Source organism: Sorex araneus, chromosome X (genome assembly GCF_027595985.1).
Source record: "Sorex araneus isolate mSorAra2 chromosome X, mSorAra2.pri, whole genome shotgun sequence".
NCBI classification, from domain to species: Eukaryota; Metazoa; Chordata; class Mammalia; order Eulipotyphla; family Soricidae; genus Sorex; species Sorex araneus.
Window position 1 is genome coordinate 351,329,752 of NC_073313.1, and position 10,894 is coordinate 351,340,645.

Sequence of the window (10,894 nt, forward strand, 5' to 3'; positions counted from 1 at the left end):
AGTAATACGTTTCCTTCTAAAGATCAGTTCTTAGTATCTACTGCCTCTGGGCATTTGTTATTTCCTTACTATTTTTCTTTATATCGCAGATATGAGGTATAACATGCTGTGTCTGTCTCTCTCCTGATTAACTTCACTCAGCATGATACTCTCCAGATCTACCTATTTAGCAGCTAATTCCATGATTTTTTTTCTTTTCTTGTAATTGAGTAGTATTTCTCTGCACTATGTACTATGGTTTCTTTACCCAGTCATCGATTCTTGAACACTTTCTAAATTTCAGCTATCTTGAACAGTGCTGCAATAAACACAGGAGTACAAATGTCTTTTCTGAATAGAATTTTTGGGTCCTTTGGGCAGAAGGTAAGAAGTAAAATTACTATATCGTACAAAGCATAATTTTTTAAATTTTTTTGAGGAGTATCCATATTGTTTTCCAAAAAGACTAGACCAGTCCACATTCCTGCCAACAGTGGATGAGAGTTCCTATTTCTCCCACATCATTGCCAACATTGGCTGTTTTTTTTTATATTTGTTGATGTGTGGCAGCCTCACTAGTGTGAGATTATATCTTGTATTTGCCTTTTCCTTGCTGAGTGATGCTGAGCATTTTGATTATGTTCATCTCTTATTTGGGGAAGTTTCAGTTCATCTATTATCTTGACCTCCCTCCATTTCTGATGGGGTTGAATTATTTTTATTGTAAGTTCTAACAGTGCATTTTATATCTTAGATATTAGTCCTCTCTTAGATGAGTTGTGGGGCAAATATTCTCTCCCAGCCTGTGGGATGGTCATTGTTTCTTTTGTAGTACAGAAGCTTCTTAGTTTGATGTAGACCCATTTGTTTATCTTTGCTTCTATTTACTTTGCCAATGGCATTGGATCATTGAAAATATCTCTAAATTCAATGTCATGAAGTGTTTTTACCAATGTTTTTCTTAACATAATTTTTGGATTCAGGTTTGATATTGAGGTCTTAAATGCATTTTGATTTGACTTTCAGTACATGGTGTTAGAAAGAGGTATAAATATTTTTAAATGTGGGGGCTGGAGTGATAGCACAGAGGGGAGGGCGTTTGCTTTGCATGTGGCCAACCCGGGTTTGATTCCCAGCATCCCACATGGTCCCCTGAGCACCGCCAGGAGTTATTCCTGAGTGCAGAGCAAGGAGTTAACACCTGTGCATCGCCGGGTGTGACCCAAAAAAGCAAAAAAATAAAAAAAGTGATTTATCACAACATTGATTGCTATAAGGTTATAATATAATTTTTAATTGGCAGAAGAAGGTTCCTACCTTTCCCCCTCATATTGTTTTGACAACTTGAGGGTTGGGGGCTTATTATTACATGAAAATCTCAACAGAGTGTAAGTCTTTTAAAAATATCATGGGTATTGTTATAGGGATTACACTTAATCTGCATAATGCTTTGGGCAAAATTGTCATTTTACAATGTTAATCCTTCCAGTTTATTAACAGTGAATGTTTATATTTCATTGTGTCATCTTTTATTTCTCTTAGCAGTGATTTATAGTTTTCTTTGTATTATTAGTCTCTCATATCTTTTGTTAAGCTGATTCCTAGGTACTGATTTTCTGAAGTTAAATTTGTAAATGGCATTTTGTTTTGTTTTTTTGCTTTTTGGGTCACTCCTGGCAATGCACAGGGGTTACTCCTGGCTCTGTACTCAGGAATTACTCCTGGCAGTGCTCAGGGGACCATAAAGGATGCTGGAATTCGAACCGGGGTTGGCTGTGTATAAGGCAAACACCTTACCCACTGTGCTATCGCTCCAGCTCCCTGTAAATTACATTTTTTTTATTTTTTAACTTCTCTGTTTCATTATTTACTTATAGAAAAATTTCGTTTGCCATGAAATTCTATGCATTGATTTTATGGCATACCACTTTCCGGTACAAGTCTATTGCTTCTAGGAACATTTTTTTTTTTGTAGAATCTTTAGGGTTTTCTAGGTAAAGTATACATCATCTGCAAATAAAAAGAGTTGGAGTTTTTCTTTTCTGACCTAGATGCCTTTGACATCTCTTTCTTGACTAATTTCTATGGTAAGGGCTTCTAATACTATTCTGAATACTATGCTGAGCAGCAATGGTGAGAGTGGACAATCTTTTCTTTTGTCTGATAATAGAAGAAAGGCTTTCAATTTTTCATCATTCAGTATGAAGTTTGTTGTTGATTTGTGATAAATGACTTTAGCCATGTTGAGGAAAGTTCCTTCAAATTTTATTTTATTGAGAGTTGTTATCATTAATGGGTGCTGGATCTTGCCAAATGCTTTCTCTGCTTCTATTGCTATGACCATTTAATTTTTTTTCTTGTGCTGATAAGGTATTTTATGTTGATTGATCTGCTCATTCAACTTTTTGTAAGAGCTTGAAAAAGATTTGGAATAGGTCTTATTTAGAAGTTTGGAAGAACTCACAAGTAAATCCATCTCGCCTGGGCTTTTGTTTGGGGGAAGAATTTTGATCATCCGTTTGATCTCCTTGATAGAAACTGGCCTGTTAGGAGCTCTGTTTCCTCTTGATTGAGCTTTGAAAAATTAGGATAATCCCCAAATGTATCCATTTCTTCTAGGTTTTCCATTTCTTGGTATAAAGGTCTTCAAAGTAATTCCTGATGAATCTTTGAATTTCTGTGGCATCTGTTGTATTGTCACCCTTTTCATTTCTGCATCAATTTGCTACATTTTTCTCTCCTTTTTTCTTAGAATCTTGCTAATGGTTTGTCAATTTTGTTTATTCTTTCAAAGAACTAGCTCTTAGCTTTGTTGATCTTTTAAATTGTTCTTTTTTCCTAATTTTCAATTTATTAATTTCTGCCTTAAGTTTTATTTATTCCTTTTATCTGCTTAATTGGGTTTCTTTTGTTAGCCTTTTTCTAGCTGCTTAAGCTGCATAGTTAGGTTATTTATGTGGATCTTGTTTCCTAATGAATGCTTCATTGTTATGAAATTTCCTCTTAACTTTTTTTTTGCTGTGTTTGTCTGATCTTGTAATTCATTTCTTTATTTTCTTTTTCTTTTTTTCAGGAATCTTTTTATTTCCTCCCTGATTTCCTCTTTGACTCACTTGTTTAGTTGTTCAGCAATAAGTGTTTATTTTTTAAGTTTTGGGGAAAAACTCAAACACTTGGAAATTAATAATTTCAGTTTACAATTAGTTGTTATTGTCAAGGCCTCCTTGTGGTCTGAGAGTATAGTTGATATCATTTGTATCTTTTTGATTTTAGAGGAATATGCCTTGTGACACAGAAATACTAGTATCTAGTCTATCTTGGAGAATGTTCCATATGCACCAGAGAACACACACTCAACTTTTGGGGGGATGAAGTGTCCTGCATATGTCCTATTGGCCAAGGTCTTCTGTTTATTTCTTCAAGACCACTTTCCTAAAGACAATGGAAGGCATCACCCTCCCCAACCTTAAACTTTACTACAAAGCAGTAGTAATTAAAACAGCATGGTACTAGAACAAAGGCAGAGCTGCAGACCAATGGAACAGGGTGGAATATCCCTAAACACAACCCCAAATGTATGATCATCTAATCTTTGATAAGGGAGCAAGAAATGTGAAGTGGAGCAAAGAAAGCCTCTTTAACAAATGGTGCTGGCATAATTGGACAACCACATGCAAAAGAATGGGCTTAGACTTTGACCTGACACCATGCACAAAAGTCAAATCAAAATGGATTAAAGACCTCATCATCAGACCACAATCTTAAGATATATTGACAACAAGGTCGACAAAACCCTTCACGATCTTGAAGCTAACGATATACTCAAAGATGACACGCAACTGATCAACCAAATGGAAGCAGAGATAAACAAATGGGACTATATTAAACTAAGAAGCTTCTGCAACACAAATGATAACAGTGACCAGAATACAAAGACAATCTACAGAATGGGAAAGAATATTCACCCAATACCCATCTGATAAGGGGTTGATATCAAGGGTATATAAGGCACTGGTTGAACTCTACAAGAAGAAAACATCCAACCCCATCAGAAAATGGGGAGTGGAAATGAGCAGAAATTTTCTCAAAGAAGAAATCCAAATGGCTAAAAGACACATGAGAAAATGCTCTTCATAACTAATCATCAGGGAGATGCAGATCAAAACAACTATGAGATACCACCTCACACCACAGAGACTGGCCCACATCCAAAAAAACAAAAGCAACCACTGTTGGCAAGGATGTGGGGAGAAAGGGACCCTTCTACACTGCTGGTGGGAATGCCGACTAGTTCAGCCCTCTTGGAAAACAATATGGTCGCTTCTCAAAATATTAGAAATTGAGCTCCCATTTGACCTGGCAATACCACTTCTGGGAATATATCCTGGAGAAGCAAAAAAGTATAGTCAAAATGACATCTGCACTTACATGTTCATCACAACACTGTTTACAATAGCCAGAATCTGGAAAAATCCCGAGTGCTCAAGAACATATGACTGGTTAAAGAAACTTTGGTACATCTATACAATGGAATGCTCTGCAGCTGTTAGAAAAGATAAAGTCATGAACTTTACATATAAGTGGATCAACATGGAAAGTATCATGCTAAGTGAAATGAGTCAGAAAGAGAGAGAGACAGACATAGAAAGATTGTGCTCATCTGTGGAATATAAAATAACAGAATGGGAGACTAACACCCAAGAATAGTAGAAATAAGTTTCAGGAGGTTGGCTCCATGGCCTGGAAGCTGGCCTCACATGCTGGGGGAAAAGACAGCTCAGATAGGGAATGGAACACCAAGTTAAATGTGGTTTGAGAACCCGCTTGGGAAGGGAGAAGCATGCTGAAAGTAGACTATAGATTGAACACGATGGCCACTCAATACCTCTATTGCAAACCACAACTCCCAAAAGGAGAGAGAGAACAAAAGGGAATGCCCTGCCACAGAGACGGGGTGGGGTGGGGGGATGGAATTGGGTGGGTAGGAGGGATACTGGGTTCATTGATGATGTAGAATGGGCTCTGGTGGAGGGGTGGATTCTTGAACATTGTATGACAGAAGCATTAGCACAAAAGTGTGTAAATCTGTAACTGTACCTTCACAGTGATTCGCTAATTAAAATAATAATAATAAAAAACATTAAAAAATTTTTTAAAAAGACCATTTTCTTTTTTGAATTTTTGCCAGTTTTCACCAGATCTATCCAGTGGTGGAAAAGGAGTGACAAAGTATTACTAATGTCTTTCTTAATGTCTACTAGAAGTTGCTTTAAATAATTAAGGGTTATCCCCGAGTGCCCTAGAACAGATGACTGGTTGAAGAAACTCTGGTACATCTATACAATGGAATACTATGCAGCTGTTAGAAAAAATGAGGTCATGACGTTTGCATATAAGTGGATCAACATGGAAAGTATCATGCTAAGTGAAATGAGTCAGAAAGAGAGAGACAGACATAGAAAGATTGCACTCATCTGTGGAATATAGAATAATAGACTATAAGACGAACACCCAAGAATAGTAGAAATAAGTACCAGGAGGTTATCACCATGGCTTGGAGGCTGTTCTCTCATTCTGGGCAACTCAGAGAAGGGAACAGCAAGTAAAATGTGGTTGTTGGTCATGTGGGGGAAAGATGATGCGGGCCAAATATAGACTAGAGACTGAACACAATGGCCACTCAACACCTTTATTGCAAACCACAACACCTAATCAGAGAAAGAGAACAAAAGGGAATACCCTGCCATAGTGGCAGTGTGGGGTGGGGGGAGATGGGACTGGGGAGGGGGGGAGGGATGTTGGGTTTACTGGTGGTGGAGAATGGGCACTGGTGAAGGGATGGGTTATCAAACTTTGTAAGGGAGAAACATGAGCACAAAAATGTATAAATCTGTAACTGTACCCTCACGTTGACTCACTAATTAAAAATAAACTATCAATTAAAAAATAATTAAGGGTTATCATTGGGAGCATATATGTTTAGTAGTGTGAGTTATTTTTGATATATTGATAATTGACTATTAAAAAATGGCCATTCCTATCTCCTAAGACCTTTTAGAATTTGAAATCAGTGTTGAGAGGAGTATAGCCTTTCAGGCCTTTTTAAAGGCATTGTTTGCCTGTAAGATTGTTTTCCAGTCATTTTTTTATTTGAGCTTATGTTTAACTGCTCAGGTGTGTCTCTTGTAGGCACAGGAACATTAGATTCAGTTTTCTGATCCATCCTGCCACTCCTCATTGGTGTCTCTTCAGTGGTGAGTTCAGTCCATTGACATTGTAGGAGATTATGGAATGGAAGGAATTTATTGTTGTTATTTTGCAGGAGTTATGAGTGATTGTGAGGTCTGTCTTGCCATATAAAGATGCCCCTTTAATGCCTCTTGCAAAACTAGTTTTAAGACTGTGAAGTTCTTAAGCTGTTGCTTGCTCATAAAATTTTGTGTCATTCCTTCAAATATGAATGATAATCTAGCTGGATAAAGTATTCTTGGTGAGGTATTAATTTCATTCTTTAAAAAAATTTTTACTACTATCCCCTATTCTTCCCTGGCCCACAGAGTCTCATTTGATAAATCTGCTGTGAATCTTATGGGATTTCCTTTGTATGTGAGCTCTAGCTTTGACCTTATTGTTTGCACTATTCTGTCTCTGTCTTTGGCTTTTGACATTTGGATTTCAGTCTGTCTTTGATTTATTTTTTTTTAATTTGTATCCCTCTTGGTGGGGTCATTTGGGCCTTTGAATCTGGGTTCATGAATCCTCAAATATGGAAAAATATTACCTAGAATTTCTTGGACTACTGCTTCTTCATTGAATTCTCCTTCATATTCCTCAGGGAATCAGGTGTTCCAATATTATTCCCTTTGAATTAATTACATAGTTCTCTGATGTGCTGTTTACTTATTTTAAGACTTTTTTTCATATTCTGCTTGTTACAAGATTTTTCCTGCAAATCATTCATAGCTCACTAATATTTTCCTCAGCTATTTTTACTCTGTTGTTAATTGAGGTCTTCCACTGAGGGTTTTAATTTTTTTCTTCCATACTTGTCAGTTCTGTAACATCAATTGTAGTTTTTTCATTTCTGTTTCATTCTTTCATGTACCTTTACATATATTTTTCTTTGAGCTCATTAAATATTCACATCATTGTGTCTGAAGTATTTATATGAGAAGTTATAGAGCAGCTAGTGCTGGTAGAACCTTCTGGCCTATTATCTTCACTTCTGGGCATGATGGGTTTTTACACAAGTCCCCGTTGTGTCTGTTGATTTCTGGGGGTAGTTCTTATGGGACCATCCCATAAGAACGATCTTAGTTACTCAACCCCTAGAGGCAATGAAGGGTATCTTAGGATTGTGGATTTCCGTGGGTATATTGGTACCTTAGTGTGAAGAGTCAGACTCTGTGAAGTTCATATTCTGATTTTAGGGCTCTATTCAGTTACCTTTGGGTTTCTGTTAACTGGGACTTCAGTCCCAAGTCCTGGGGTCCCTTCTGGACTCCAAGCTGGCTCTGCAGGATGCTTGCTTCATTAGGGGATGCTCACCTAATGAATTGACTGGGAAGTAGCAGTCAGGCAAGCCAACACTTGGGGTCCTCTAGCGTGGGGTATTAACTGAGAATTTCATCTGGGTCCTGGTATCCCTCCAGGACTCCAGGATGGCTCTGCAGGGTAACTGATCTATGCAACCTGATGGGGTGTTAACCTGACAACTGACTAGGTTGGAGAAGTCACTGGTACTAGACTACTTTTTTCTTTACTGATTAATTTTTTTTTTTTTGCTAGTCAGAAACTTTTGATGTAGTTCAGTGTCTTTATATTTGTTTGTTGAATGTGGTTTGGTGTTATACTAAAAGACCGTTGCTAAGATCAATATCAAGGAGATTTTCTCCTATGTTTTATTGTAGGAGTTTTATAATTCCTGTCTCTCACTTAAGTAAGAATCATGAAATGTGAGTCGCTGTTGCAACGGGGAATTTGCAGTTATTAAGAATTGATCGTTGTATTGGGCAACTTATATGCATTATATCTTTTAAATTTTGGCACTATCCTTGGAATGATACACCATTTACTATGAATCACATGCAAGGAAACTAAGGCTCAAGAACCTGCTTAATTTTAATCAATAAGTAGTGGAGGGCAGGATATGAATCCCAATTCTCCATTATTTCTTTTACACAATATTGTTTTCCTAAATCATAAAAATTAAATTTATTCAGGAGTTCAAGAATTGGACTGAGTAAGATTAATTTAAGAATAATTTTATAGGGTTTGGAGTGATAGCACAGAAGTTAGGGCGTTTGCCTTGCACGCGGCCAACCCGGGTTCGATTCCCAGCATCCCATATGGTCCCCTGAGCACCGCCAGGAGTAATTCCTGAGTATAAAGCCAGGAGTAACCCCTGTGCATCTTCAGGTGTGACCCAAAAAGCAAAAAAAAAAAGGAATAATTTTATAATTTCATTTAGATTTTTCATCTTGATTAAAGGAAAACTTTGGAGCAGAGTACAGATGAAACTTGCAAAGATAAGGAGGCTTGCCCTTGGCATTCCAATAGAAGTTTTTGGTCAATAGATTCATCCTGCTACCTACCAGCTAATGGGGTTGGATAATCATGTCTCCCCAAGTCTTATTCCTACTGGCCTTTGGAATTGATCAGGTGAGATGATATCCACAGTACCCAGCTGGGATGAGAAGAGCAGACACAGGAAAGGTTGCATTTTAGCTTTGACTCTCCATTTATTTACCTATTTAGGATGATTGCAAAATTACTTTACCTGTTTCAGCCTGTTTTAGCCTTGTCTGAGCATGTGGAGAGTGGCCTTGAGCATGGCTGTGGCTGGGTTCTGGATGAGCCTCACCCACGAAGGAACTAGCAGAGGAACCCAGGTATGCGGGACCTGTGACTGAGATCTCCAAGTCTGCTTGGATTGGGACTGGGCCTCCTCCACCCAGATCCCCAGTTTTCCAGTAGCTTGGCAGTCACACCCACCAACTCCCCTTCCCCCCTCCCCGACCCGCCATGTAATCTCATCAATGGCCAAGGTCCAGAGACTATAAAACAAAGCTCCTGGAAGAGAACGACACAATTTTTCCTGGAGCGAACAGCCACATTCATGGTCATGCGACCTCTTTATTTTTATTTATTTATTTATTTATTTATTTTCCCCACACAGCAGAGCCTGGAAAGCTACCTGTGTTGCATTTGATATGCCAAATACAGTAACAACAATGTGCTCTTCATGTTCCTAGAGCAAGCAGATGCCATCGGGCTACACTAGCATGCAATAGGGACAAATGAAGACGTTATGGCACTCACTCGAGCAAATTGATGAAAAACGGGATGAGAGTGATATAGTGATACAATTTCAACCTTAATATCGCTTCTCGGCCTTTTGGCTAAGATCAAGTGTAGTACAATTTCAACCTTAAGTTCGTATCTATAAAGTAAGAAAAATAAGCCCTATTATGTCTTGTCATAAAATTGCAAATATCTGTTAAACAATTTAAAGATAAATTTTCTCCCCACTGCCCACTCCTTCCTATGTCTACCAATTTTCTAATAATATTATTTCCTACAGGGTTATTTATTTTGCCAGTAAGAATGTCAGTCCTCCTGAGGATCCACACCAGCCAGCATAAGTCTACCCATTCTGACCACACACATTCTATAAAACAGAGATTTATAGCTTTCCCAGGATGTTCTCAAATAAGAAGCAATTTTTCTGCAGGATAGGGAGAACATTGCAACTTCTTAACATTACCCTTGATAGCACTCTATCTGATTTCATACCTTTAATCTTGCTTATTTTAGAGGAAACTTAAGAGTAAAGTGTCAGAGGAAAGACAACTGGGATCTACTAATTCAATCCACTTATTATGTGGAGGAAGAATACTCTGAGAGAGGAACTGAGTCACCCGTAGCCATACAGTGACCCTCGAGAGACCCGTGACCTACCACAGAACCTCTTAATATCCTATTAAAAGGTTGACAGTCTCCTCCTAAGAAGAAGTTGTTACTCTCACTCATTTGCTACCTCCTCACTACCTCATCTTTTAGCTTCAGTGAAAATTACTACTGAAATGTTAGGGTTATAATAGCAGCTGTCACTGTCACTGTCATCCTGTTGCTCATCGATTTGTTCGAGCAGGCACCAGTAACGTCTCTCATTGAGAGACTTATTGTTACTGTTTTTGGCATATCCAATACGCCACGAGTAGCTTGCCAGGCTCTGCCGTGTGGGCGAGATACTCTTGGTAGCTTGCAGAGCTCTCCGAGAGGGGCAGAGGAATTGAACACAGGTCGGCCGCATGAAAGGCGAACTCCCTACTGCTGTGCTACATTTCTTAAACAATAGTCAATATGTGCGAAGTACTTACTTAATAGTAGGTGTTATTTCATTGTTTTATAAGTCTTAATTCTTTAATCTTCAACAACAATGGTATGGTGTAACTACTGTTGTTATTCTTGCTTTGGGGAAGAAACTAGAGTATGGAGATATTATAAAAATGAGGCAAAGTCTCTTTAGTTCCAATTCTATATTTTTAGCAACTCAGATATGGTGTTTTATTTGTTGTAGTGCAAAAGAACATTACATAATAGGATTTAAGAAATGTGTTGTCTGGAAGTCAAATGAAGTTCAAGATTCTAGAACAGCTAGGAAGCTCTCAGAGTTAATGTTAAGTTATTGGGTCTTATAAGGTTTCAAAGGGAAGTTGCAGCCTTTAAAACAGTAATGGTTATTTAAAAATTAGCCTTTAAGTATTATTTCCATCACTGTACTTACTTTACATTTTTCTCTACAGGTAGGAATGCCCAAGCAAAAGTCTCAAATATTACAATGAACCGCTATTCAGACAAGTTTGGGGAGCCCTTACTGGCAAATTTAATGAAATGAACAGATTGAAAATGT

At 37.9% G+C, this 10,894-nt stretch overlaps 1 pseudogene; it reads left to right on the forward strand.

Annotated features, from left to right (window-relative positions):
• The first annotated feature begins 9,360 nt into the window (after positions 1-9,360).
• On the forward strand, positions 9,361-9,504 carry LOC129400312 (U2 spliceosomal RNA; annotated as a pseudogene).
• Positions 9,505-10,894: the final 1,390 nt, after the last annotated feature.